Source organism: Poecile atricapillus, chromosome 4 (assembly GCF_030490865.1).
Source record: "Poecile atricapillus isolate bPoeAtr1 chromosome 4, bPoeAtr1.hap1, whole genome shotgun sequence".
Taxonomy (NCBI): Eukaryota; Metazoa; Chordata; class Aves; order Passeriformes; family Paridae; genus Poecile; species Poecile atricapillus.
Genome location: NC_081252.1, coordinates 53,300,627 through 53,307,772, shown reverse-complemented (window position 1 = coordinate 53,307,772; position 7,146 = coordinate 53,300,627). Strand labels below are relative to the sequence as shown.

The 7,146-nt window shown below is 44.3% G+C and overlaps 1 long non-coding RNA gene across 1 annotated transcript in view; it reads right to left on the bottom strand.

The window, feature by feature from the left end:
• The window catches only part of LOC131578965 (uncharacterized), a 5,312-nt gene extending 3,888 nt beyond the window's left edge, over positions 1 to 1,424 (bottom strand). The window contains exon 1 of the long non-coding RNA XR_009277613.1: positions 1,289 to 1,424. This is a non-coding gene — a long non-coding RNA (uncharacterized LOC131578965). The remainder of the gene's footprint in view (positions 1 to 1,288) is intronic.
• Positions 1,425 to 7,146: the final 5,722 nt, after the last annotated feature.

The window sequence follows — 7,146 nt, the reverse complement described above, 5'->3', positions numbered from 1 at the left end:
GGAGCTGACTATGTAAGGGAAAAAATAATGAAGAAATGTGCTAGACAGGATGGCAAATGGCTGAAGAAATGTCCTTTGCAGAGGCAGAAGGCCTAGAGGGTAAGAAGAGGAAAGGAAGGAAGGTCAAGTGACTTATTCAGCTTCTTCTGCTGCTCTGGATAAGAAAAATATTTTCTTCACACCAAGTCAGCAAAAGCATTTCCTGACATCTTGATCTCTTTGCTGCTGTCTCTTTTTCAGTGAAAGCTGCTTTCTAAAAGGCATTGAAAAACGTGGGTGCTGGTCAAAGGAATGTATTCAACTGTCTCCAGGCTTAATGCTGAGTCTGCTGCCAGAACACCCAGGCACTTTCCATCATGCTCCTGTGCCAAGGGTGAGCCTCACTTAGGCAAATCACACTGTGCAGAGCAGGTGGAGAGTATAGGGAACGGAGCAGCATGAGCCAGCAGCCAAGCAGAACCTGGGAGGGCTGGCATCAGGAAATCTGATGTGTACAAAGCCAGGTGTGGGTGCCTGATTTAAACCAAACCCTTAGACAACTTCTCTTCAGGCATTCAAGCCTGCAGAGTGTTTTTGGGTTTTCCTACTTCCCTGCAGGCGAGTCTGTAGCTGGGTACAGTTCAGGGTTGTACTCTTGCCGCCGTTCAGCTGCTGTGAACCCACTGAGTTTTAAACTCATTAGTGCTGTGTGAAACAGCAGTGAAAATATTTCTCTGAGTAAGTCAAGCAGCAAAGGGAACCTGGGGCAGGATTTGTCTCTGCTTTTTCTGAAATGTAAAAGGTAAATGGGGACTTCCCTCTGCACTCAGGTAGAGCTGATTTTACTTTTATGGGACGAGTTGTTAATAATTCCAGATCTTCCTTATTTACGCCTTTTCATACGCTTTTAGTGAGAACAGGTGAAGTTCTGCAGTGCAACTGCCTAAACTGAAAAATCTGTTTGCATGATCTGCAGAACTCCAAGAAAACAAGCTTGAGAAAAAGCCGTAAATATTTTGTATAAATGTAAACTACTCCACTCACTAGTAGGATTCGGACCCACGGTTCCCCCTGCTCCTAAGGCTGGCCGGGGCCAGCGGCAGGAGGGGAAGGAGCGGCGGTGGGCGGGGGAGCGTAGGATGGCCGTGCCGGGGACGGCTGCCGCGGGACCGCTGCTGCTGGAGCCTGGCAGCGGCCGTGTGCTGACACCTTCCAGGACCTGCGTGAAGCCACTGGCCCTGGCCCTGCGAGCCCCGAGGCAGAGCAGCGTCTCTGGTCCGGATTGCCAAGTGATGAGCGTCCTGCTTACCTCCCCCTCACAAGGATTGCTGCAATTCTGTCCTGTTAGCACACTCCGAACAAATTGTTACGAGCACGCGAAGCGCCCCGGCTGACCCGAGTAAACTCATCACGGCAGACTTGGATTTTGCTTTCCAGGGTGCAGAGCAGTCCTTCCGAGGCTGGACAGCAAATGGCAGCCGAGGAAGTTTCCCCGCTGCCGCCGAAGCTCGGCATGGCTAACACGCACCCTGCCAGCCAGACCTGCCGCGCTGATCCTGAACCTGGAGTGACCCTGGCTCAGCTGCACCTCCTGCCTTGCGTTACAAGGAAATGCCATGCAGCAGCACCCCATGACCTGGTATTTTAGGGAGATGGCCATCGATGAAAAACTCTAATGAAAAAACAGCTTCCACCAGGTCTCTCCATTATGTGCTCATTCTTTTTTTAAGTTCTCAAACTAGTTTTTTCCCCTTACTTCTTTTTTTATTTTTTTTTTTTTTTTATCCTTTCTCCCCTGTTGCTAATGAGCACTTGAGAATTTGATTTAGCTCCTTGGAATGACTGCCACTTACTGCTAGAATGTTAATCTGTCTAAAGCCATTCAGCTCCTCTTACTTGGAAGTCAATCACCTGGAGCCTGCATTTTAAAGAGATGCTGGCTAAAGCAGTCGCAAGAGCAGAGATGTTTTGGGACAATTCCCACAGCTGGGAGTACTCTCGGGAAACTCATAGCTACTAGGCGGCAGACAGTATTGAGTCCCCGGGATAAGCAGAGCTGGAGCAAGCCCCGGCAGAGACCAGAAGCTCAGATGGAGGGGAGACAGGAGGCTATTGAGCTGCAGCTCCCACATGGGATGCTGCACCGGAGTGTTTTGGGGAGCAACCTTTAGTTAATGGTTAGAATATACCCAAAGAGGGCGTAGGCAAACCAGGACAGAGGAGGTACGCCAAGTCACAGCTGGAGATAAAGCTTTAAAGTGTCAGAGGAGGAGTTTGGCTTTCCAGAAGTAATTAGAGAGATGATTTAATTTGTCTTGTACTGTCCATTTTTAACCCGTTTGGAGGGGGAGAAAATGCACAGAATTCCATACTAAATGTAGGAGACACGGGCATCACTTGGGATAGTTGACGATGTAGTGGAGATGTGTATCTGTGAATCATTCCACCGTGTTGTTCTGGAAATGCTCCTGTTGTAGCTTCCTTAGAGCAGCCCCTGTCTGTCGGACCGTGCTGCCGGGCCAGAGGGGCAGCACCCCTGGCCGCGAGTAGGAGTGACAGCATCTGGGGGTGCACTGGGAGTGGAGGGGACCATGAAGTCCCTGACTACCAGAACTGCTCCTGGGCATTGCTTTGCATTTTTTAACATGGGAAGAAGTGCGTTTTAGCTGTGGTACACCCCACATCTGTCACTGTCCCTTCACTCCTTGTGCAGCTCTCTGATGGCAAACTTGGCAGAGAAAAGATGTAATAATTTAACAGCAAGAAAGGTTGCTTTGCTGCTGCTAGAGAAGAGCAGACTGATCCTGTGATCCCATGTGAAAAAGCACATTTTTTTGGAATAAGCAAATGTTCAGAGTCATTATTTGCTCTTTGAATAAAATTGTTCTTTCTAAATAAGAAATGTGTCTTTGGAGTCTCCAGAATGTGTCTCCAGAAACTTTATAAATGAGAAATGCAGAAGCAAGGTCACAGTATGGATTTTGTCAGCATATGGAATCTTTTACAAAAATAGACAGTCTGAGGTGGAACTGGGATTCCTTTAGGTACGTGTACATTTATCTTCTGTCCTAGTTCTGAAACAGAAGAACATAGAATATTAAAAGTCAAACATGCCATTATTATTGATTTATAAGCAAAATGGAAGATTATGTCCCTAAGGTTTAGGAGACCTATTTTACATGAGACCTAATGCTAAAGAGCATGATCAAAAATATATTTTAGTTGTTGCATATAAACCTGCAGTATGCAGCCACAGTAATACTCTAGTATCTAAGTTTTGACACAGAATTTCTTTAAATTACTTATTAGTTGGCAAAAGTAATTTGAGGGATTAAATATAGCAATATCAATGTGGTTCAAGTTCTCAACAAAAGGGTTTTTTGTTGTCTGCAATTGAAGAGCTACATTCGTGAATTTACTTCTAATTTTCCATAGATTCAAAAGGAAAAGCTGTGGGGAGAGCAATATATTTTGCTTCTGAAAATTTCAGAAGGAAAGGATGGACTCACACTGCTGCAGTTTACCAGCAATGCACCCACTGCAGAGTCTTTCAGGGGAATGCCTGGTAGACAGTAGTACTAGCAACCTTCTAAACCTAAAGCCATCAAAGAAAAGATCCAAAAATGGCCATTATTGAAAGAACAAAATGTTTTTACGAATGAACTTGTGCTGGGAAAAAAGAAAGAGCATGAAGTTCAGACAGGTTTCTAAGCTAATTTTTTTTGAAGCCAATTTCTTCATCAATTCTTGGTGAAGAGATTAAGAGATGGACAGATTGTAGGTACCTGAAAAAGATTTCTAAACTTCTGTCAACTGGAGAACCCATTTCTTAAAACTGAATAAATCTTCAGCTTATTTCAGCTCACAGGTTTTAAGCTTTTTTTAAAAAAGTTTTAATTATTTCTATTTTATTTTAATTATCTGAGATCTAAAGCAAATCTGTTTTTTTGACACACAAGTATTTAGAGCTTTTGGCAGTGATGGGAAGAAGATAAAACAAAGCTATTTAATGTCTGGATGAAATAACCAGACCTGCCAAAAAAATGTCTTTGGGAGGTGGAGAAAACAGTCTTCAGGTTTTTCTTTATCTATCATTGTGGCTGAGGGACAGATGAACACCTGTACCAGTGATGGCTGTGGGACCTCTGCTTTGCACCCCTCTGCACAGGGGCAGTCACCCTGGGCTTGGAAGCATAAAGGGGACCCAAATCTCCCAAGCCTGACCAAGACATGGTCATGCTGCCAATGCAGCCCCTGCAGAAGGATTAAAAGACTTATATTAAAAGATTATATTTGAATTCGCTCTGCAAGTATATCAGAGGTATCTAATTTTAAAGATCTTTAGAAAGTATGTCAGCCACAAGCTTGATCTTTCAATAATTTGCATGAGTCCCATTCCCTGAAAAGTAAAGGTTTGTTATAAATGGTTGTCAATGACTGGGGTTAAGCTGTAAGCTGATCTGGAATTTTTTTAATAAAGTGGCTTTTATTTGCAGAAAGCTGCTGAGTAAAGCTGTTACAATGCCACCCTATATTTAAAAGCACTGTCGTACTGTTTTAGACAGTTAGGGACACATTTAACTGTGAGGTCTGCCAGAAGACATGCACCAGTCAAACTCCAGCACACAGCACTGGTACAAGTTATACTCCTCATGTATATGTGGCTGCTACAGGAAGTGAAATTCCATCACAGTCAAATATGACTGCCTACAATTTGCAGGTATATTTTTCCAACCCCAGGCTGGAACCCTAAAGAGCATCAAGATCCAGCAGCATAGTCTGAGGCTGAGTCTCAAAGGCTTTGCATGGGAAATTGTCTTCCTGAGCTTCAGCAGACTGAAAATGTGCAGATATAAACTTCTTCCAGCTGAACTTGACATCTCCAGTACAAACTTCCCAGCTGGGCTGGTTATCTTCTGCTTATGGAAATCTCATGACCAGGAGCTGACCTCACTTGTGTTAACTAAAGAAGTCATTCTGGATCAAACCTTCTGCTAACATTTTCTTCTGTGTGTCCTGGCCTGGGGTTTCAAAACCATGGACCAAATCCTAGCCATTACCAGCCTCAGGAAAACCTACAAAACAGCTGCCTGTATGAAAATTCCTATGTTCTTTCCCACACTGCTCACCAATTACTAGGAAACACAAAGCACACTTTTCTTGGGATGTACAATTTCTGACAGAATTATTGAGTTTCAAAAGAGCAATACATTTCCTTCCATCTCTACTGGAGCAAGCAGAGCTCATACCCCTTCAGCCTGATTGGGCAATCAGCTTTTACCACATTCTGGTCTCTTGCCAACCCCAGGAGCCCAGCACCTTATCTCCAGGCAGGTTAGACCTTTTGGGTCACAGCCAAGCTCACAGGTTCCCAGGTAACCATTGGCTGCACCCAGGACAACGTATCATTTCATCTGCTCTGGGCTCTAACAAAATTTTCAAGCCCTTCCCAGAAGGGAAAAGCCTTAACAAAAACCCTCAAAACAATACAGAAAAAAAACCCCAAATCTAAAACCAAACCCACAAAACCCCAAACAAAAACTGTTTCTAGGAGACAACAGATGGGCAAAAAGGGGAAAGGGTGTAAAGGTTACAAGGTCAAAAATTGATCTGTAGAAGACTGGAGGGAGACAGCAAGCAGAGCATCCTTGAGAGCACACTTGCTTACTTGAAGCTGTCCAGAGAGGCAGTGGCCACCACTGGGTTGCTCTGCACAGGGACTCACTCAAGAGGACTTGGTGTGGACACAGGGCACCAAGGTGCCTACACAGCTCTCTCCTTCTGCTGGTATGTGAGATCAGTCTAGCAGGGCCAGGAGGAGTTCCTGAGATTATAATGGTGTCTTCCTCTGTTTGCTTACACCAGGACAAGGAAGGTCTTTTGTTAGTAAGGGTGTAAATGTCCCTTCAAACCCTCTGGAAGGCACACAACAACATGGGGCCTTTTGGCCCCATGAACTCCCATGGTGTCATCCCATGAAGTCTGTCATGTGGCTGTATGAAATGGTAGGACAGACCTCCCATCTTCTTGCTCTGAGGTGGACAAAACTGTCTGGGAAGACCTGGAAGAGACAGATGCAGAGTTAAAAGCTCCCTTTTCCTGTCCATGATTTTGAGAGTGGGTATCAGCACTGGGGTATTACCTTGATGGCAATGCAGAGCAGCTCAGAAGCAGCAGCTGCCTTTGAATATGAGTGCTTTAGAGGAATATGAACTCTGTCAAGGTATTGCTGAGGCTGGAGAACACCCTTCAAATTTGAACCCTTTGAATTCAACAGAAAACTGTTCAAAATCCCTCTCTGCTATTTAAGGCAAGTCTATCAAGCTGGAATTAATAGTGCTGTGCAGAAACAAAACAACTTACAGCCATCAGGTTACAGGGGAATAACCTTATCCTCCTCATAATGAGTTGTATCATATAATAGTGACATAACTCATTTGGGTGACATGACAATCGAAACCAAGAGGGCTGTGCTCCTTTGCCATAACAGGGGTTATGCTGTACATGCAAATTGTGCTTATAGGGTTTGGCTTCTCTGCAAGACTGCTGTGTTTAGTTACTGCTACTAAGTGGTAATCCCCAGGAGCAAGGGTGGGACAGAGGGAACCCCAGCCTTTGTGCCTTCCCAAGCACCACAGGAACAGCACAGGACATACTGAGCCTCAAGCCCCAAATGCAAAGGATTGCGGTAAACTTGGGCTAAATCTCAAAGTAGCTCCTTTACAAAAGGCTTTATCACCTGGTTTTTATCCGCAGGCATTTCGCAAACCCAGTACAACCAGCTATCCATTCCCGTAAAACATGAACAACAGAATTCAGAAATACGACTCGCATGAAAGGCTTTAGACAAACCAAACAGGTGAACAAAAGCTCAGTGAGACCCTCTTTGGCCTAATAGCTCTCTTCATAGATAGACAGACTTTTGTTTAGGTTCTTGGCATCTTGCAGGGGAATAAAAGGGATCTAATATATAGAAAATCTAGAAGATTTTTTTTTTTTTATTTTGAACACACTTTTTAAACACTCCAAAGCACTGACTAGGTACAGATTACCTCACTCACATCAGAGAATGGAAACGCAGCTATGTAAAAGAACCCTTTTCACTGGAGAGAAACATTCCCTTCCAGTGTTTGTAAACACATAATTATATTGAATAATAGTCTTAAA